Source organism: Neopelma chrysocephalum, unplaced genomic scaffold, assembly GCF_003984885.1.
Source record: "Neopelma chrysocephalum unplaced genomic scaffold, ASM398488v2 Primary Assembly neopelma1_24, whole genome shotgun sequence".
In the NCBI taxonomy this organism is placed as follows: domain Eukaryota; kingdom Metazoa; phylum Chordata; class Aves; order Passeriformes; family Pipridae; genus Neopelma; species Neopelma chrysocephalum.
In genome coordinates, this window is record NW_020897693.1 from 2,548,901 (window position 1) to 2,571,943 (window position 23,043).

At 39.2% G+C, this 23,043-nt stretch overlaps 1 protein-coding gene across 4 annotated transcripts in view; it reads left to right on the plus strand.

Annotated features, from left to right (window-relative positions):
• The window catches only part of GALNT18 (polypeptide N-acetylgalactosaminyltransferase 18), a 230,072-nt gene that overhangs the window by 127,499 nt on the left and 79,530 nt on the right, over nucleotides 1–23,043 (plus strand). The window lies entirely within an intron of this gene.

Below are 23,043 nucleotides of genomic sequence, written 5' to 3' on the forward strand. Positions count from 1 at the left end.
ACACTCCAAAGCTTTCTCACAGGTATTTTTGATACCAACTCAAAGGACAATTTGCCCTTCGTTAAATTTAACAGGGTTTGTCTGCACTGCAGTGTAAACTCTCCAATAAATGATTCAGAATCATGATGAATGCTAAATAATATGGCAGCATGAATCATTGTTGCTTTCATTTGGCAGCAGAGAAAATCTTGATGGAATTGCTAAGTGCTCTCAGTTCTCTCCAGATAGCTTAGTGTCGGCTGCACATTGTTCCTTTGCTCCTTACTGACACACTCTTTGGCCCAATGCCTGTCTAATCATTGTTTAATGTTTCAAAAGCTGCCACCTTCTATTTGAAGCAATCTTTTGAAGCAGTACAAATTCCAGCAGATTTGCATACAGTAGAAATAATTGGGAAAAAAAAAAGTAAAATATAAATAAGAAAGTGGAATGTAAGCAGCGTTAAGGTTTTGTGAAGTTGAAAAAAAATACCATATAGCTATTCAAACTATAGTGAAATTTAGGAAGCTTAAAGATATTTCTGTGGGTAAATACATGGTCTGTCAGTTTTACATACTATGAAATTATTATTCTTCCTGACCTATTGATCCTAATCTCAAGCTTTGCTCATGTACACAAAGTGGAAAGAGAACAACAAGGTCTTCTAAAATGAGAAACAAGTTGCAACTCATTTGCCAGCAAATAAACAAGTTGACAACTTCTCTGCCAGCGAATAAAGAATGATTTCTGTTTTTTATTACCGTGAACAACTGCAGTGTCAGTACTTGAAAAATGTATTTACATTCCCATGTCAAATAAGTGACTATGATTCCCTGCCTTGTAGCGTTGTTATTACTGTATGGGCAACAGCTTTAAAACATTTCCCTATAGCCTGCTTCTTATATGAAATGTCAAGGATTACATTTTAGTGATATTTGTGCCCTTGAAACTTCTTTGTTGGTAGTTTATATTTTTTGACAATCAGTTTGGAACATGCAAGTGAAACTCTGTAGCACTGGGTCTGGTTTTGTGTTCTCTCGTCAGATGTCTCTTGGTTTCCAAAGGAATGTTTTTTTCTCTTTACCAATTTTCCACACACACAAAAAGGTACAGCTTAAGGAATCCTGTGGCAAGAATTGTGTGACTGTGGGTATGGTTTATATATCATGAAGATAAAATGTATTCCACAAACAGCATTGATTTTTATTAATGCTATTTGTGCTGCACAGTGTCATATAGAAGGGAAAGACCTGAATGAGGATGTGCCATGACAGCCTCTGGAATACTTTGTGTCCAAGAGGGAGACCTGCTAGACACTGAAAGTTCCTGTTCAGCTAGGAATAAATCTAATGGCAACTCAGCTTAGAGCATTAGTCCAATGTTAGAAAAAAAGATTTGAGGAAAGGTCTTTTACCAGAAATTGGGCAGTGAGGTTAGGAATTACTAGTTGTTGCTTATGAGCATCTCTAACAAACTGGAGAGACTGGGAGAGACAAGACGGCAGTAGCAATGCAATATGCTTTGGTATCAAAGGGGGATGGTTCACCTATGGTATAGCCAAGAAAAAAAGGTAGGCTGTGTGAAAGAAAGGGAGATTTTATGACTGAAAAGGGAAGACTTTACCCAGACTTCCCTTCTCCTGGGGATCCCAAAGACTATGTAAGGACAATAAAAACACTGTCGAGGTTATTTTGCCTTCTTTTCTTTTTTCTTTTTTTTTTTTTTTTTGGTCTAGATCTGCACATTGCTAGAGCCATCTGCAGTAAGCAGTGCCTGACTTTTGAAATTTTCATTTAGTCTGTCTCTTTACTTCAGCAATTATGTCTCCCAAAAGAGAGGAACATCAGAAAATAATGAAGTTACAGGAAACCTCAACGGCTTGTTGAAAAGAACATCATCACACGTGGATACAGAATGATCACATGGATCATAGGAAGAGAAATGTGTCAGATGAAATAAGAGAATTTGTACTTTAGTTTTACCCTACCAGCCTGAAAAGATCAGTTGTTATACAATGATATAGCAGTACTTTACAAGTTGCCTGACACTCAGTTGACCCTGAGCAGTATTTTATGCAACTCTAACTAAACTTTTACTGATCTGCTCTTCTCTTGAAATCTGAATAAGTGGCTCTATTATTGTATGCCCCAGTAAGAGCTCTGGAAGGAATTTGATGGCAGGGAATATCCTTGAAAACACATTGAGCATGTGAACTACTCCGTGTTTCTCTCTTAGATGGTCCTACAACAGCCTGGAATGCTCTGGCAAAGCTTCAGGCATCATGCAGGCATGAGCACTTCTGCAGAAGACAGATCAGTAAATCCAGTTAAAAGCAGTCAAAATCACTGTTTTGCTGCAGGCTGTAGAATAGGGATTTTCTCTTGGTTTTTCAGATGTACATTCATAGTCTCTGAGGTGAGAATGGTACAATAATTTTAGTGTTCAGGCTTCCATCACAAACAGCTCTTGGTGTTGTTGTGCTGCCTTTATCAAAAGGATGCTGAGGTTAAACTACGCATGATACCAGATCTAAAGAATAAGATTAAATACATGAAAGCTCTTGGTTGAAAATTATTGTAAAAGATGGAAGGGAAAAAAAAGAATATTCACCTACTTTAAAAGTTTTAGTGTTTGTTCTCCTTTTTTTTTCCTACTGGAAGAGATTTTTTACCCTTTGCACTCCATCTTTACCACATGTCTAAAGCTTTTAGGTTTTATTTCTAATGTAAGGGTCAATCTTGAAAGGTGTTTACTCCCAGGTCTTTTTTTTTCACTGATAGGTTGTGTTCTACAGTGTGATGTAGGTTCTGTCTTGGGACGTAAAAAAATATTGTCCATAAAGTTATATAATTAGTTCACAGAGTGTTACCATTAAATGAAGGAAATCCAATCTTTCAGTGGTGCTGGGTCAGCTCACACATCCCATCTCCTCAAATTAGAAATGCTTCATCATTGAAAGAAAGAGTTTTCTGCCCAGATGGATGTAACTGGAGCCTCTATGATCCTGTCAGTTCTCATCAGAAGTTTCAGCTCCTTGGAGCACCCATCTGAGGGATTGACCTATGGAGTCTACCAGGAAGAGGAATTCTAAACTAAGCCTCAGTCACTTTCAGAGATCTGTAATTCTGACTGCATGCTCAGTCTAGGTTAGCCATGTCCAATATTTGTTCTTTTTACCACTCTTTTAATAAGGCACAAAAATTAGCAAGTCAGGGGTCTTTTAAAATATCTAAAAAGAAAGACCTCAGGAAAGGTGAGTTAATAAAATGGTCTGTTAAACTAACCTTCATTTTATGGCCCGAAACTTGGAACACTGAGAGAAATTATGTAGTTGCAGTAAAGTGGTAAAAAAAAAGGGTCTAATCAGCTTTCTTTATAATGGAAACTGCCCTAGAAAAATATGCCTGTTGCTTCAGAATTTATCTAACTGAATTTAATCAGCTGTGGATTACTGCATAATAGCTCAATCAACTTCAGGTCAGGAAGAATGACAGTAGAAGAATTATTTAGTAGAACTGTAAAAGAAGATGTGTGTTCAATAGTTCATTTGACTTCCTGGGATTGGATTATCAAAGTTATCAAAGTAACAGGAAAAACAGCAGTGTGTGATTTATCTCTCTGAGGATCTTATGTACCGAGACTTAGCCCTGACATATGACAAAACATATTTCAAACATTGCATAAATTTTTATGGTGTTGCCCAGTGTTGTGTACACCCTGTGCTTTAGAGTTCATATAGAGTATTTTCTTGAAAAATGCAAAGCTCTCTGGATGGACTCTCCTCTGCTACACTGCTACTCTGGCTGTCTTTCCTCTTATTATTAGAGCAGTAATGGGGGGGATTCAATTAATCCAGAAAAATGATCACTTAACTTAGACCAGATATAACCTGAGTTAGCAAATCTGTATGCTGGAGGTGGATTTTATTTCAATAAAGTTTTGGTCCACTCTCAGAAACTTCTAATTGCAGCAGGTTACTTTGGTTATCAGAACCAAGTTTTCTGCTGGGTTAACTTCCCCTACCTACCCATCTCCAGTTGAAATAAGGAGATTTCTGATTCTGGCAATTTTTAAAGTTTCCTATCAGTGTGAAAACTGCATTTCTGTCTGTGCCATGAGCACCCATTACAGTAGAAATTCCTGTGATTTATATAACTGGCTGTGGTAGGGGAAACGTGTGTTTTTCTGCTTTTTTACTGTATTTTTAAAGGTTGATAACACTTTCGGTATTGTACTGTGTAATCAGTTACCTGTTCAGTGGTTTCCTGACTGAAAAAGACCTGTAAAACCATCAGTAAGTATAAAATAAGCACGTTCTTCTTTTTTCATGAATTCTTTTAGAAATGGGAGGTCGTTCTCTGTGAGTTTTGGATAATTTCCTAAAGATATTGTTGAAATTGCAGGGCAAATTCTGCCTGTGTTATCCTATTACCAGCAGAACCCTTGTTGACATAAGCTTCAACCCAAGTACTCAGTAGCGTCCCAAAAAGGGCTTGACTAGTGACAACTGAGAAATACATGAATTATAGAGAATAAATTCCAGTTTTGAGGGGAGTATTGAACAGATCCTTGACCTATCACTATAGGTACTGTACCTTAATCCTGAGAGTACCTGCATAGCTGCCCAATAGTTCTGTGTCTCTTTGGTGGTATGAGGCACCACCAGTGCTCTGTCTGGTGTTCTTCTGGAACAATTTAGTCAGATTGCTCTGTAAATATACTGCAATGTGGACTTTAATACATTTCTGATTCCAACTGTTTTGTCTTCCCCAGGAGACAAAACTTTGCCTGGTTTCGGAAGTGCCTCTGCCTAGTTAGTGAGAAAAGTGAGTGCAGAGGAGTATGGAGGACATGCCTCCAGAGCAGGAGGATCAGGAGTGCTTGGGACAAGGAGCCTTCCCAGGACAGGCAGCAGTGACAACAGATTGGTGTTGTGGCCATGCAGGATATTTCTGCCTTTCTCCCTAGGAAACAAATGCCTCTCCAATGCGTGCCAAATCACAATTCCACTGAAGAAGACTTGAGGAATTACATTGCTTGCTCAGGTCTGCCTCTGGCATCAGATTCCAGCCTCCTCAATGTGTTTATTTGGCATTTCTGTCACTAAACTCTTCTGCTACTGTGCTGTTACTGGCACAAATGCAAAAATGGGAACAAAGTTGCTCAAGACAATCTCACTTAAAATTTAGTCCGCTCTTGAAAAATGTCTAACCCTTTTAACCGTCCTGTTTTGTGCATTATGGACTGAACGCTGTGTCACCCTAATCAGGAAGCCTAATTGCTCACAGCCTGTTGTGTATATTTATAACACATTGTAAGCCTGATTTAGTTGTGTGGTTTATATTATTTTGTGAGCTATCACATGGAAACAGTGAGGTACTTCTTGGTTAAGGTGCTATTTAGCAGTTAGGCTCAAATGGATCCCATCCTCCTCCATGCCATTACATTCAATGAAATTATTTTTATGCTATGGTATCATAAGTCATGAACAATGACTTCAAACTCTTGGCTTCCATAAACAGAGTACTAGTTTATCATAGATTTGATATACACACACACACAAAAAATTATAAAAACCAAGGAACTGTAAATACTGTGCCAACTGCCTGGAATATTTATTAGACAAGCTACAAATTCTTATCATCTTAATCATTTTAACCTAATTGAGAATAAGTGAAATAACCAAATTAATTTTTATCTGAAAGGGAAATAGTGCAAATCACAAACCAACTGCAGACTTTTTGTCTGAGATGGTAGATCAGTTTCATTCTTAATCAGCTGATTTTAGTAGATTTTGATTTTCTTTTTAAATGGGCTGTAAAATAGCTTTCCCCGAATCAGTTATGTCCTTGGTGAGATTTGATATATTTGATGTTTTTCTGGTTTAGCTTTTAAGTCTTAAATTATTTTTCCCATCTTTTATTGAAATTGATACCTTCATATCTTAACACCCTCCCTGTATTCCTCCTGCAATTTAGCATTTGAAGTGATTTTTCTCCAACTAGTTCTTTGCTTTTTTTTTTAGTTGTGTTCAAGTGATTTGGCAGTGAGCAAATTTGGACAGTTTTTCTGTGTTCTGTATAAAAGCTGTTTTTTAAATGTTACTGATGACTGTGTAGGGTTTAGAGCCAGCCGTCCCTCTTGCCAAATTGTTCAAGCTATCATCCCCCCACAGGCTGCTGGTGTGACTATTCAGTATTGCTAGTATTGCTCGTGGGAGGATACTCTTCCAGCTTGGTGATGGGAGATAGTGCTATCTGTCATTCCATTTCCCCTATCCAGGGGTGATCCTGAAATACCAAATCTAAAAGCAAAGTTGCTACAATGAATTTTCCATCATAAATATGTTAATATTTATAAATGTTCAAAGGGCCTTGTTACTCAAGGGTGCATTTCGGTCTTCAGAGTTATGAGATAAAAATATTCTTGTCAGTGGAGAGTTGCAGAAAGAGTTTTAGATTTTTTGTATCCATTCTTTTGTTTTATGGCTCGTGGTTCTTGTAAGTGGTTAGTCTGAAGCAAGTTATTTTTATGGTTTCAAATGCACATATCTACACTTAATCACCGTAGATGTGAGGTGTTGTGCTTTTTAACTGTGCCAAGCAACAGACTTAGGTGTACTGTTAATATATTTGTCTTCAATGTGTGCTTCATTTGCATCTATGAAGAGTATGGGATGATATTTGCTGAGTAAACCTAAAAAGATACGAGACAAGCTTCTGTCAGGATTAACTGGAACATAGTTCTCTCTGTGTTGGGGCAAGAAGAAGGACCAGAAGATCTCTCGAAGTCCATTCAGTGCAGCAATCTTTGATAATCTATTTTCAAACTATTTTTGGTCTTTTAACAGAAGAGCACTAAGGTGAAACTTATAAACACTCATTGATTAGTCAGCATGTCGATTTTTGGGGCAGGGATTTCATATTCAGAGAAACCTGTTATAGTGTCTGACCCATCATATAAATATTTCAGGAGCTCTTCTTCCTGTTGAAGGGAAGGTGGAAGAGTTGCAACCAGTAACAGAAAGTTCTCTCTGTATGTGGTGGGTTTATTTTCATTCTACTGTAAATAATTTCTGACCTCAACATTTTGCAAGGCTTAGACAAATGTGGAAAAATTAGATCTTCTGAAAGCCCTTAAAAGTCCTGTGAATGTTCTTGTGCCAATAAGAGCACTAGGGATATCTTTAGTATCTCTCATGTTGTAATATTCACTGTAGTTGGTAACCATTGACTGCATCCACATGATTAAATTTTTTTTGAGATTCTGTATGTGAAAGAAAAACAGTCAGTCAGGCTCTGCAACCCATTTGAATTATATGTGGAGAATACACAGAGAAAGCTTCACAGCTTGTTCTTTGCATAACAGCCTATGGTGCGTAAGATCACCATATTCCTTCACATTAATACTTTCCCATTTACCATCTGCAAGCAAGTTATTGCAAAGCTCCATTTCTTTAGCAAACTGTTGCTCTTGGAAGACTTGTGACACGGAACAACTTCAGCTTGATTGGTATTTATTAACTGCTGTATATAGCTTTAAAGTAGAAGGGTTTTATAATTTTGCTTAGTCACTGATGTGCAGAGTTTCATAAACATTAGTGCCACAGTCTCAGTCCCATTATCTCACTACTGGTGACCCTGTTCATTTAGCTGAATGTTGTAGTGTCTAGTCTCTGCTGATCTGTAAAAATCAGAAAACTTCTATTCAATGACCTAAGCAGTGGCTTAGGAGTCAAGCTTCAGACACCTATTTCAAAAGCCTTGACCCTACAGTGTCAGAAACATTATGCTTTGTTTCTTGGCAGGGCTTTATTTTATCTATGAAATTGAAAAATTATTGAAATCAGATTTGGTAACGTTAGGACTGGATGTCACAAGCTCACAGAAGCCTTCAAGGGCTGAATCACACACATCCCAGTTCCTGCCTGGCTCTCAGACCTTCTATGCAGCGTTGCAATTTGTTCTATGTCTGCTTGTTTATTTTATCACAAGATAGGTTTGCACCAAAAGAAATTAATGCATCCTCTCCGAGGCAGATGTGAACTCTACCACAGAGTCACAGCGTAGCCAAGGAAAGAAGTGACCTCTGAAGACCTTCTAAGTCCCACCCTCCTGCTCAAAGCTGGGTCAGCTGGAAAAAGTTGCCCAAGACTATGCCCAGTTAGGTTTCAAATTCTCCAACGTCAGTAATATCTTTGTTACACTAATAAAAAAGATTTAAAATGACTGGAAATTTAAGCCAGCAATACAAAGTTAAAGCATAAAAAAAAATTGGGCTGCATTTTTGCATGTGGACATAATCACTTTTGATTTATGTGCCCAGCTGAGCCTCAATGACTGTATTTGTTTAATTCAGATGCTGACTAATTCTCACTAAAGCTGCTCTTGTCATCTTCATTCATAGAAGTATTTCTGATGGCCAGATGTTAAGGAGTTGTAAAAGTACCTTCTCTTCAACAATTAAAAGGATAGAACTCCAGAGCAGTGTCTCATATGACTAAAACATTGTGGTTATTAAAAATACAGATTCAAAGAGAGTAGTTAGTAGTATTTTAAGAGTACCATATTGGTGTGGAAAGTTAAAAGTTTTACTGCACTTGCAAGACACCAGACCTGAGATAACTGTGCATGAGCCAACTCAGATGGTTCTGTACCATGTCCCAGGGCCTGGGCAGGTGAAGTCAAGCTGAAGGGTGTGCCCAGCCACAGTCCCAAATGGGGCCAGTCCCATGGGGAGCTGCAGTGTGTGGCAGGTGGGGTGGTGGCTCAGGGAGCTGCCACTGGTCCAGAGCATGGCAGTGTGTTTGTTCAGCCACAGAGCTATGGTACACTGTACACAGCATCCCGTCCCATCTCTGCTTGCGGGTTTTTTAACAATTTGAAGCAGATCCAAGTCCTCAGCCTTTATCTGTAAGGTTTGCTGCATGGCCTAGGTCCAGGATAGCTAAATATTTGTTCACCATTACAGGCAGAAGAATGTAGCTGATGGGTGCTTTCCTCTGGAGGGCTCTCTGCCAGAGCTCTAAAACATGCCTTGATGGAGTACAGTCTTCCAAGGGATATGCAGTCAAAACCTGCAGGATGGACTTATACTGGAAAGACCATTTCTGTGTCACTGACACCTCAAACATTAAATATCTACAAACTTTCACCCCAATCCTGTACTGTAGGTTCAGTCTCACAAATAAATGAACCAAGCTGTTCCCAGACCTGGAGGTGGTACATCCCCACAGCTCCATGTGCTGTGAGCTCAGATGTGTCCTGGGATGCCACCTGTCCTTATAGGACGAGTCTTTACTTGCTGAATGGTAAATCCCAGCCATATGTACTTGATTACACTATGTAGTGGATATTTGAGGCTTTCAAACAGAGAGGTTTTAATGGTGATGGGCAATGTAGTAGTGAAATACAAAGTGTTTATGAAGAGAAAGAAATTACTGGATTTTAGTGAAGAGCCTTTCAGTGGTATGCCCTGGTACTCCTGCTAATTTTGTTCATTACAGTGCAAATCAAAACAATGGGACAAAAGAAGTTTCAAAATCAAAGCAGCAGATGGGTGGAGAAAAATAAGGCATCGTTTAATAAATGTAGATGTTACATGTGGATACAGACAAGAGGAAATGAAGACAGCTCATCCAACTTCTCATAAATTTTACATTCATTTGTTGCCAGCTGGTTTCAGAGGGATTCGTGAGTGCTAGTGCATATCAAATATCAGGTCCATTTCACATCATTAGGGAAGGGTAGTCCTGATGAGAGCAGAAGGATGGAGAAGACTAGTTCATTAGGGAATGGTCACATGGAAGCAGTGGTGCTATGGTTTAGTATTGGAAGGATACACATCCCTTTGTTTGAGTTTTATCCAGTGATAAGTTGTACCAAGGTCCCTAATTAATGTCTTTAGATTTACTCCCTCTTTTCGCTAAGATACGACTGATATGTTGTTTATCTACCTGAAGGGATTAAACAAAGCATGTACAAGAAGAACAAATCTTTGCTAGGATTTGATACAAAAAACCTTTTCTGAAGCACGATTTCAGCACAGCGATTTTAATTAGTTTTCACAAATGCTTCCAATTAACACCCACAGTGTTTACTTTTTAGCTACAGAGAAGCTTCACTCACACAGCAAATAAGAAAAGGAACTCTGATATAAGCTTTCAAGTGCAACTTAGCAAAAAGAGTGAGAGTAACTTCTTGCTAGGAGTTTGTGGTCTTTTTGCTTTTCAGAAAGTTATTTGCTTTTGCTGTAGGTTTGGGGGGTTTGTTCCTCTGGATGGTAATAAAAAATAAACACAAAGCACGTGCCATGATTTTCAGATAGATGTTATGAAACCTGCTGTCTCTCTGTGTTTTAATCACCCTGATTTGTCTGTGGACAGGAACATTGAGTAGTCTCCAATTGGTAGTATTTGAACTGTGACCGCTTTTTGTTCACCTTTTCAGGTATTTTGTCTTCCTATGTTTATGGCATTTACTGGAGTTTTATTTTCCTGGTTTGAGTTCCCTAGTTGAAATTCCAGCATGTACTTCAAGTTCTTCAGATGAGCTGCTGCTGTAGGCCTGGTAGCAAACCCTGCCAGATCCTTTGAGAACGACTTTGCAAGTAGCTCTTCTGACAAGTGTATACACCTCTTAGATGGAAATGTTGTGCAGAATGCAAGTGGTCAAGGACTGTATAAAGCTGGGGCACTTTGCTATCCAAAGGCAAAGATTTGTATGGTGATAAATGAAATGTAATTATACCCTAATTTTAGTAACTATATATGTTGTTATATGGACTTTTTCGGTGCTTTATAAATTGAAGCAGCATTTAGCCGGTGGTAGTAGGGCAGTGAACATCAAGGCAGCATCTTCTTTGGTTTGGTCAATGGAATGTAACCTGCTGGTTCGTGTCATGGATGAAGTGACAGTCTCAGGATCAAAAATGTCCATGTTATTTTGATCTGTCTTGCCTTCTTTCAGTGTGGCATGGTGGCTATAATTGACATCTACAGTGTTAGTGACAGAGAGCAGGAATTTCGGGAAATGCACGAGACTGGCTGGCTGTGTGACCTTAATATACATTTCTTAGGCTGACTCACAAAACACCACAGAAGCTTCATGTTCACTTGCAGTCTGTTTAGGCCTCTTAACATATGTAGGACAGCTATGTTTGCTTTGTAGACAACAATTTACACATTTGTAACTTATATCAGGGCAGATTTAGAAAGTGGGTAATGTGAGGCCCTTGGAGATGAAAGACTCACACGTCTCAAGTAGGTTCTTGCTATTCAGCTTTCTGACACCCATGTATGAGACTTTTTGAGCTTTGGAAAGATCACCAAAATCACTATGGAATAAATGCTGCTCAGGATTTTAAAGGTTTGGATATTAATTATAACCCTGAGTCTACTACCTTCTGGGGCAATCTCCTGCTGCGGCATAATAATAAGAATATTGCTGTATAAACCCTCAAAGGTTAGCCAAGATGAATTCCATACAGGAAAATGAGATCATTACGCAGTCTGAAGTTGTCAAGTGGTCTTCAATGCCATATATATTGCAGTATGCAGAAAAGGTAGAAATTTAATGCTCATAGAGGGAGAGAATTTAATCATGGAATTTCATTACAAATTTAGCTGTGCAGGAAGCACATCTTTTGAAGATGCTAAACGGTTTAAATCTGAGAAGTCAGGCAGTAACTATTCTGAAAAATGTGGATATACTGCAAATCAAATTGCAAATCATTGCAAATGAAAATCTAGTCCAAGGAAATTAGCCTATATCTGTGCAAAATCATTGTTCATTGAAAGGTCAAACAGGATACTGGAAGAATTGGATAGGAGGTAGTAATTTCAAGCCCTTGAATCTCTATAATAAATGGAGTCTGGTAGGTTAGCAGTACTACAGACTGCATCATGGCTAGCTAAATGAGATACAGACAGTACTTAATCCTGTAAAAGACCTTAAAATTCCCAGGCAATATTTTACGTAAATGTCAGGATTCAGAAGTATAATGTGTATAAATATAATAACGTCAGTAAAAATTATGCTGGGAGCTCTTAATGAAGTCATTTAAATTTGCTGCATTTATTGAGAAAAAGAAGCCATATGAAAAATGTGGTAGGGAAAGACCTGGATACAAGTGCCCATGTGTGTAGTTTTCCACATGAACAATCAGTTTGACAGATCCTGAGTTGCCCTTAATTGGCAGTGACCGATTGTCGTGGGGTACCTGTCGTGAGGTCTTGGTCCGAGGGGAAAAGAAGGACACACAAGACACACGAGGATGGTGAGACAAAGAGATGTCTGCCTGCTCAGCGTGGCAGGCAGCCTTTTATTGAGCTAACTAACTTCACACACAACACAAACATATTCCTACAACATCCAGGAATCCAGCACCTGCACATTATCAAACTATCTTAACCTTGTACTCCCTGCAACCCAAGGCCGTGTCTATGGAAACCATCTAACCAGCTCCACTGCTCCCACGGAACACGGCCTAACTTTTGCACTACCTCAAACTTTAATTGTGGGGCTTCCCCCCACAACCGATGGATCCCAAGAGTCTCTCTGCTTTGGCCACAGGTATTAAAGTGTTGCTTCAGAAGGTAAATTTTGAAGTAAAGAGCTAAAATTAAATGACAAAAGAAGCAACAAGAAAGGAAACAAACTGAAATTATTGTAAATTCTACCAGAACAAAAATGTTGATCAAAGCTGGTGTAATACATCTAAATATTGGTATGAGAAACTGTAATTCAAGAATATTGTTCTGGGCTGTTGTTTGCTTAATACTCAATGAAAAAAAATTAAGAAGCTATTTAAATGGTTTTTGTCAAGTTTAGGCATTGTCTTCACCTGTGGAATTTTTCTTTATGGAAATCTCCCAAGATGTAAGACATTTCAGTGCCCAGGTTGTGTTTTTGAGTTCAGTCCATTTTCTGTGCCCCTTGCCCTCAGCCTCTTGGGAGCTGCTGAGCTCAGCAGTGCCGGGTGTTGGTGCGGGACAGACTCATTGAGAGGAGCTGCTACCTGCGGAATCCCCAGCAGCAGGTCAGGAACTGCTGCGTGTTTCCTTGTGGGTTTCTCAGCCGGCCCCAACCAGCTCTGCTTATATTGTAAAAAACTATTGACACTACTGCCAGTTTTTTCCAAGGGAGCAGGAAAGGCAAGGCTGGTGTATGTTCTTCTGTGTTCATGTTTTATGCAAACAAGGTTTCCACCCTGCTGGGAGGCATACTAATAGCCACATTAACATGCCTTAGTTTTAAAATAACATACTCCTAATTAAGCAGGATTTAACCAAATCTCTCCCAGACTGCAATAGGAGGCTAGCAGCAGTACTGTTCCTGTATTGTGAATTGAAAAGGTATGATGAATTTTAGTTTCAAGTTACTGCCAGGGTTATTTTTAATCCCTCACCTTTGATTTGTTTTTCCTGAAGGGCATGAACAGCAATCGTAAGATAACAATTAATTCCCAAACATTTCTTTAAAACTAATGGATCGATTGTGATGAGATGCCTACAGAGAAATTTTCTATAATAGCTGATGGACGGCTTGGAATTGCTTATTGCATGCTGATATATTTAATCTAAGGATACAAATTCTATGGTGTTGCATTCTCTTAAGACTTAGAGTTCGGGATTTTTAGGAAGCAGTGGGTGATAGAGCACTATCATAAGCAGTTTACTTGGAGATCGCTTGTGCTGGATTTAGAGATTTTCCACAGCTACCAAATGGCACAGTCCCAATACTGTGTTACTCCTAAGGAGTAAGCAAATATTCTGGGAAAGAAGCAAGCCAGAATTTGTTGCTTTAATTTGAAAATGTTCATAGTTGATTCTTCCAAAAAAGCAGTTTCTATCTTTAGATGGAAACAAATCCCACAGCTCTTATGGTATTCAGGCCAAATAATTTCTGGTTTGACTGGGAGCTTTACAGAAGCAAAAACTATTTGGATTTTGTCCATACTTTTAGAAGTTTCAAAAATGAGGAGTTGTAACTTCCAAGTTATTCAAATGATGTGAAAACCCACGACTTAAATAGCACAGTAGATACCTACCAGCTCCTCCCAAATGAACTTGGCAGTGGTCAGTGAGGTGACATTCCTCACAGGGTTGTAGTGGAAGTGCACATATAACAGTGTTTACTGAAAAGTTCTCATTGACTTCAGTGATACTATTATTTCATCATGTAAAATTTTTATTTGCAAGGGGTATTAACTGATCTACTCTTGTTTGCACTGCCAGCGATATGTTAGCCATTAGAATAATGAACAAAAAATTGCTCATATTGGTATACTTTGCTTTTATTTTTCTTCTGAGAAACATTTGTGTGACTGCAGCTCTGCTGATATAAAATAAAAGTCCTTTTTGTGAACTAATCCCATCTGTTGAAAAGAGCCCTCCTGCCCAGGCAAGCTGTATTTCTCCTTGGTGTCCTGGGTGCTGTATTGCTATTGCTGTGGTGAATTGAATGATTTTGTGAAGGGCAATCCACCTTTGAAAGGACAAGATCATGGGACACACACATCATCATCACAGGTAGTCAAGAAATCAATCTTTCTGACTGGAATACAGACAGAAAATTTTGTGTCTGATGTGTAAGAATTGTCAGGTAGAGTAAGAGTTATTCATTCAAAATAGCTGGTAACTCTACATTTGGACAAGGTTAAAAAAAAAACCAAAACCAAAAAAACCAACCACAAAAACAAAACAAAAGAAAAAGCATCATGAAATACTGTTATTGCTCTCCTGACTCTCGAGGAGACTTTCATAGTATCATCAGGTTTCATGTGTGCTAGATACTGGTTTGCTCCTAAAGAAGTAATTCTATGCAGCAAATACAACGTTAGATTATAATTTCTAATATAAAGTAAGATTTTAATAAAAATTAATGTGGCATGCAAGGCTAAGTCCTACTTATTAAAACCAAAACCTACCTTTTAATGCTCTCTGTCATTCTTTTAAATAACTATTTAATAGTGAATGTTATGACATATTGTTTACTTGGACCTGCTTTGAGTCAAGGATTGGATTGCAGAGGTCCCCCTCAAACCAGTATTCTGTGATTGCTTTCTGTTTCCTCTTCCTTTTACAGTCCTGTTCTCAGCTGTTAGAGAGAGGTTTGATTCAGAGAAGATTATTAGCAGCTCTGTTTCATACAGTTCTAACTGCATATTTGCATATTCCATTTTTAATGTAACTTATGTGACTAATTTCCTCTGAATCCACTCCAGAAATAAAGTAGTTACACTTGGACTATTGTGATTTAATTGGCAGTTTCTTTTCCTGTATGAATCTGTTATCATACCATGAACTGCCACACTGTTTCTTGGAGTCATGATTATTTATCAAGTTTACAGCACAGCGAGCAGCTTGCTGTATCTTATGGTTATAGAAATACAGAGATTTCTAATGTGCTCTTTAGATTGTGTTTTTCTTGATTTATGCAGTCTGATCTGGCTCTGTTCAGGCATTTGGTTTCTTTTTCTGAATAGTGATTTTTCTGTTCCGTACATGTCCAAGAAATAGATTAGAAGTAAATACTGTACATTAAAAAATAAAAGGTGCCTCTCGGATTACTGGAAACAGCTGCTATCCAACTGGGACTCGAACGCATTTCTCAGGCACTCCTCTTTAACATTTAAAGGTCATTTTACAGATGAATCCAGGAACACAAAGAAATAAAATTATGAACTCAGAATTTTGGCCGAGGTTATTTCAGCAGTGTATTCTATCACTGTGTCAGCTCTAATGCACAGTCTTGGTGCTTGTATGCTTCTCACTTCATGGCCCCTTTCTAAAACTATTGTATCCAGATAAACATCAGAAGTCGTTCTTGCATCAGCTGTGATATGAATATCTGATTTCAGTGATAGTGCTTGTTCCTGACTGGGTTTAACCTTTGTTGTGATCACACTATTGTAGCCATGATCTATCCAATAACAGTCCCTAAATGGGAAGCAGTCATACACTATAAACTGGAGTGGAATAGTGTTCCTGCTGAGATTAATTCAACCATCCAACAATCTGTACATGGAGAAGAATAATTAAATTTATATAATTAGAGGTCTATGTTTAAAGATATTTTGAAATTTAAACACCTTTCTCTTGGCAGGATTAGGATTACCATGAAGAAATACGTAGCAGCCTCTGTACCTCTGCTGCTTGCGTGGCTGTTGGCAACTGTTGGCAGTGTTTGGAAAGTGCCTGTTCCACATTTATCTCATGTTTGCATGTTCACTGGTATAAACACATACACACCTACCTGGCAACCTAAGAAAAGACATTTTGTGCATTTTTTTTTTTTAATTAATCCTGCCTTGCTGTTTTAAACAGCTGGAAGGAATGTTCACCTAAGAGCAAATTTGTTTTCTTTTCCTCTCTTAATGTTAACACTTACCTTTAGTAAGCTCTACTCTGTACTCAGAGATAAGCATGTGAGTCTCTCCTGCTGTTAGTGGAATGGAAAGGCAGTGTTCAATGCCTTTGTTGCTATGCATTTCTGTTGACATTAGCAAGATATCTGGATATCAGCTGCCTCTTAATCCTGACAGAGTGATGTGGATGAGCTCTTGCATCTGCACAGAGTTCTCAGGGCCCCATACGGGCCATGGCTCCAGCTGCAGAACCAGAGCCTTAGGGAAATCGTGCAGTGTTAATGTGCAGCCTCGGGATTTGGAAGATCCAGGTTTTTCACTCCCCTTTTGTAACTTCTGGTGTGACCTTGCAGATTTATCTGGCATCTCAATTTATCTCTCTGTCTTGCAAAGTGTTGTGAGACTCAGCTGTTAGCACATGGGCTCAGCAATACTTACAATGCAATGTGCTTGGGACAGGAATTGAGTACTGTCTTTGAACAGTACTCAATAAATAATAGAAGGGAAATAAAAGAGATTTACAGCCTTGATAATAAAGACATTACTTCAAGAGAGCAGTTATTAACAAAAAATAACAGATGTAATATTTCTTTCTTCAGTATCCCCCTCCTCCATAACATAGCGTTCACCTGCCAGAGTATCAGAGTTTCCATACTATTGGAATTTGTTAAGATGCAGCAATATTTCTAGGTAGGACCTAATGATCTGGAGGGTGGAATCCTATTTACATGGCTGGGATTGGAACTATGCATCATTTAGAAAAAAAACAGAATGAATCCAAGTAGTGAACGTGTCTGTTAGATGGTTCAAGGAATAGTTGCCAGCAGAGATCTCTTATGTATCTTATGTAAAGCTTGTTTTGTGTTGGGAGCTGTGTGAGTCTACTGATTGCTGTTGAAGTGGAATTATTTGCTGGTATGTTGTTTCTGTGCATTAGATTCCCAGGACCTTACAAGAGGATTCGGTGAAATATCCACCTAAGCTCTTTCTTTGCATAGACACGATGTTTGTGAAGGACCAGAGAATGGACCAAAGCAGCCCCATCAAACCCTTTGAAAGCAACTTGTGTGCTTCCCACTCTTCTGTACTAGATTCTTTTGGGCATTCGAAAGAGTGTGTGCATGTGTAGGGCTGAGAGGGGAAATGTATTATTTTTTTTCTTGCCTTTACTGTGGGAGAAGGGTGCAGTTCATGTGCTAGAGTAGAGAAACCCTTGGCTTGTAGTCCAAGATGTGAGCTGGAATGAATTGTTGTAGGCCTCATTTATTTAAATAGACCTGAGGAGGTTTGACAGCAGCTGAGATTTTGGCTTGCTGAATGCAAAGGTTGTGACTGTGAAAGTTCATTACTTTCTCTGGCTTTACATGTGGAGAGCCTGAACTTCTGAGATTAGATTATGCATCTCTGTCAAGAGTACAAGTTAGGTATGGTAATGGAGGAGAAGGGCTATACTGCTTTTCTGTTTTTGAAGTCTGTCCAGATCAATCCCTTGCATCATGTTAGTAATTTCCCTTGGGTGATTTATCTATTACCAGATAACATGAGGTTATTAAATACGTGTGCACAGCAAACCCTTCTTATCTGCTTGTGCATTGTTACCCTCTGTTGCAAACAGTCTCTATACACATGTGCATTACAAATGACATGCCTCTATCTGGTTATAAATATTTTCCATTTGGAATTATCTGCTCCTGCTACAGAGATGAGAGGTGATCACTTGAGCATGAAAGATAAGGAACCAGAGGTAAGGAAAATAAAAACGATGAAGCACTGAGCTGCATATGAAATAAGTGACATAATCCAGTGTAGAACCCTATTAGATAAAGTGCAGCACACAGGTTCTCTTACATGCCTAGCTGCTGCCATGAATTCAAGTTAGTACATGAATTCAGGTTGGTTGCCTACAGAGGAACTGAGAGGGAAGAGAGGAGAGGTTTTACAGCAAACCTGTTATAACAGGCTTTCTTTGCCAGAAAGTAAGTTGGCTATGTTAATACATTCTGTTTATCTAAAGGCTGTAAATTTGTTATTGGGAGAATGGAAAAGCAGGTTTTTCTGTTCCAAAGACTTTGAGCCACAAAAAAATTCAGGTAAAGAAGACAGAAAAATCTCGGTTTAAAATTAATTAATTGGCTTGTGTGAATTTTGTCTTTTTGCCAGTTTACTGATCTTTTATGCAGAAGCAAGATGTACCTGATGAGACAGGTGTTCCCAGTATGGCAGCAGCAGCCCTCATGGTGAACTGACTTCTTGTGATCTGCCAGGTGGCTGCTTTGCCTTTGTGCAGGACAGGAGATCCTGTTCTGACCTGCTGCTCAGGGTGTTCAGGAAGGCTCTGGGAACCTTGCCAGAAGCAAGCTGACCAGTGGTCTCTTGGCTCCAAAACCAGGAATTAGCTCCACTGTATTCTTGCTGTAATGATTTGCCTTTAAAAGTGTCCTTTATGATCTAAGAAAATATCCAGCACTTTTCTTTACCCGGGGACCAGAGTGTGTCTTCTAGGCAGCTCAATGAACAAGCAGAGCTAGAGCATAAATATAATGAATTGGCAGGATTTTGTCCCTTTCATATAATGTGTCAATCCACAATTTCTGGCACAGGAAGGCCAATTGTTAAGTTAAACCCCATTCTGTATTGAAAAGTAATTCCCTTCGCAATAAAAGAAGCCATGTTTGTGCCAAGTGCTAAGGTTAAAGAGAGACATGGTAATTCCTGGGCCTTTGACATGAAAATAATTTTTTTCCCCTAAAGGTAAAAGCACAAGGTTTGCAGAGGTGGCAGTAACATCCAACATATATTCTGCTGTGCCAATGTCAGCAGGGACTTTCAGGCTTTAGAAAATACAGTGTTATGAGAGAGCTTTTATTTATTTATTTATTTGTTATTTTAGCTCTGTCGGCAAACTTACAGCTAAGAAGAGTTTTAAAAACTCAGTAAAATGCATCTGTCTCAGCAAAGCATGAGTGTGGGGCTTCATAAATGTAATTGTTCTGAGAGATGTGAGGACTCATTTAAGAACTCAGTGTGGGAGTACATTAAATATGAAAGTTACCGAAAGTGAGACTTAGTTGGTTGTTCTTTAAGCTCCTCTATAACTGCGAGGCAGTAATTTGTTATTTATGACAACACTGTATCAATAACTGTAAAGTTTGAAGTCTGAGGACAAATCCACAGCTGCTGTAGGACACTGGTGTAAGGGGCTAAGGCACCTTATATCACTGAACATTGAGCCTGATAACTTCTCAATTTAGGGAGAATAGAGGCTTACAAAAAATAGGCACTTTGGGTTGAGGCTGGATGAAGATCATGATCTTCACCTACATACCACCGAGAGATGGTTTTCCTCTCGAGGAGCTCCCTGGGGCATATCTGAGAAATCTTTTCCGTATCATATGGCCTGGTCCAAACCCTCCAGCATTCAAAGAGGAGGCTGGACTGTGGTCCAGGTCACCCCTCTGAGCTGGGTCTGGCCACACAGGCCAAGGAAGCTGCAGTGTTGCAAGGAGAGCAGTTGCATTGCCAGGGCATCTCTCAAGCTGCCATATCCTGAAAGGAAGATGGCTTGTGAAGGGATTGCATCAGCTAAATGATCCCTTCATGTACAATCTCTGTAGCTGTGGGATGTCTGAAGCCTTCCAACTCCTTATACTCCTTGCTCTATCCTGCTCTGCTTCTGCTCTTCCTGAGAAGGCAAAGTTGCACGAAGTCTTTAGCGCTGCTTTGTCATGCTAAGTAGGGAAACTTGACAAACAAAATCTTTGTGGATTTGTGAAAAGCAAACAAACAACCTCTTAGAGTGTTTGAACTTAATTATGTTAATATTAAACATAATTATGGCACGTTAATTATGTTTTCTGCATTTGTGAGGAGAGTTGTGCTGTGCTCTCCAGACATCTGTACCATATAGAGACAGGTGGTAGAGTGCAACATTTTCGAGTGCCAGATCGGCACCATTTTCCCATTCCATTTATGGCTGCTCTCTCACTCCAATTGCAGATTCTCATTCAGCATAGTCAAATTGAGCCCTTATAAGAGAGATTCTGTGCTGAAAGGCAAATGCATCTATCTTTATAAGCCTGTTTGTTTCCATAATTAGACACTGAATCAACAGTGTATTGAAGATGACACATTTGCTTATTCTCTTTCTTCTCCCCATGGTGGCATAAAGCAGTGAAGCACAATAATTAATGAAAAAGATTGTTTATTATTCAGGCAAACAATCTTGAAGTGGAAAAAAGCAGAATATGTGTTAAAATGATATTGCTGATGACCATCAGTGCCATCACAAAGTGTATAATTAGTTCTGAGGGGAAAGTCCCGTCATTCAGGCCAGGGGTGCTCTACAGCTGTCAAATACAGTTGAACTCAGATTTCTCATGTAAAAGTCGGGAAGATGTGGAATGCATGAAAAAACTTGACTCAAGTATTTTGCTAGGCCATCTTTAAAGTTCTTCCCGAAATAGTGACTTTTTAAGCTTCATTTACATGTCTGCTCTGTCGTATGGCTGAGTGAAAATTATACATATTTTTAAGTAGCCATATCTTCTCTTCTGGGAGAGTGTGCCCAGTGGGTGTTGTAAGACAAAGGGTGCACATAATGCTCTGCTCAGCACTCTGCCTTTGCAAAGCAAGGCTGATCTATTTTAAATAACAAAGGCCAGAAAGTGCCTGACTGCAAAATACTTCTCTGTCTCCAGTGGACATGCTACAGAATAAGGCACTGCTTGTGGGCCAGGGTTGAAAATTAGGTAAAATGCAGCACTTTCCTCCACCCCCTGAGGCTGATACTGAACTCCAGGAGAAGATTCCTCTGTACTGACTGACCATGGGTAAACATGCAAGGTTCCCCTGAGACCTGCTCAGGCCATTCACTTCGTTTGCAAAAAGCTGCAGTGTAACCAGAAAATTGGAAGTGTGTACTGCCCAGTAAATGTCACGGCTGTAATGTGCACTGAAGTCATGCTGGTGGCAAGCCAAGATTTGGTTTCTGTTCCATTTCCACCTGTTTCCATACTATGCCTAGCTATGAAAATTATTTTGTGTTTGCTCAAGCTTATAAACTCAGTCCACATTAGGAAAAGTATGTGACAGGAGTAAGAATAGCCCACTTACTGAAACAAAGTGATTGAGAGAACAATGACTCTATCAAGGCTACTGATTTTCGAGTCCTTGATTAGGACCTGCTTTCCTTTCATATATCTTATACTCAGTGGTGCTGCTGCATTGTTGTGGCAAATAAAGCTTCCTGGTATTGCAAAGCTATGTACAACCACTCACACCAAGAACAAAGCTTTGATCTTCATGTTTTGATATTCACCCTCCACAATGTTACGTTTTGGGAATAGAGAATTGTTTTGCTCTATTTTTAGGTGGGCACAATTTCAATAACATAAATGTCTTCTTTTGAATTTAAAGTGCTGTTAGCTAGTGGTTGGTTTGATAGTTTTGTGCTTGCTACAAATCTCTGTGTGTTAGGGAATGAACAATAAGAACATGTGGCTTGGCACAAGTATGATAGAAACGAGTATGTTTTTCTGACTTTATAAAGGAGAAAAAGTGTATTGATCAATAAGCAGCAAATCTAATACGAAGTAGAATAGTGCTCCATGCTATGTGTGTGAGTGGCTCATGTTGTTTATTCCAAGCAAGGCAGTCATAGACAAACAAATTAAATAGATGTTGGCAGTATAATCTGTGAAATTCTAGGAATATATCCAATAAATTCCTAAAATATAACCTCATTTTAAAGTACTGTGATGGATATGGTCAGCAGACTATCCTTTTTAATTCTTGTTTTTATGAAAAATTGTAAGTATCAGCACTTCTCTTTGGTATTCTCTCACTTCCATGCAGAGTTCATTTACACAAAGGTACATGCACAGTCCTGCAATGCCTATGGAACCAACTGCACAGGCATCACACCTGGGGACTGCCTGAGATTGTCTACAAAGAGGGATCAATTTAAGGAGTTTTTGTACTTGACCATCTTGTCCTTTCCTCCTGTCCTCAGAGAAGTAGGTCACTAAGTTCATGTGGGTTGTAACAGTCTTAGGTTAGATGGCCCCTTGTGAAACAGCTCTGTTAATCTTTGTCAGCTTAAAGAGGACACGTCCACCTCCTTTCCAAGAATGAACATTTAACGTGCCTAACAAAGTGTGCTTGCTTTTAATTTTTGGTTGCATTAACCATTCTGGTGTGCATGTTGTCCAGAGCTGTCTGAGGTGACCAGTTCCCAGAGTGGTTGGCTGATCCTTTGAGAAGCTACCTGGGATCAATGCAGAGATGTCCGCTGGTGTGTAGCTAAGAGCAAATTGCACTGCAAATGTGCAATAAACAGAAGAGAAAGTCTCATAGCTTAGGTTTAAAAGAAAAACTGGGTTGTATTTTATTGGGAAGCAATTTGGGCCAGCCAATATGACAGAAGTTGTACTTCCCCACCGCACACCACTGACTACAGGGGTGCTGCTCCTTCCTCTGCTGGGCTCTGATGCCATCCCTTGTCTGATACAGCCTCCCCTCTGCTCAGTGCCCCAGGGCTTTAGGCCAAATGCAGAAAAAAAGTAAAACTGCTGTTCTATAGGGCTTAAAGCCTAAATAGACTGAAAATGAAGAAATGTAGTGATCCCATTTTGCAGATGGGGAATTGATTATGGAGAAGTTAAGTGGCTTGCTCAATATTTCACAGAAAGGACTAGG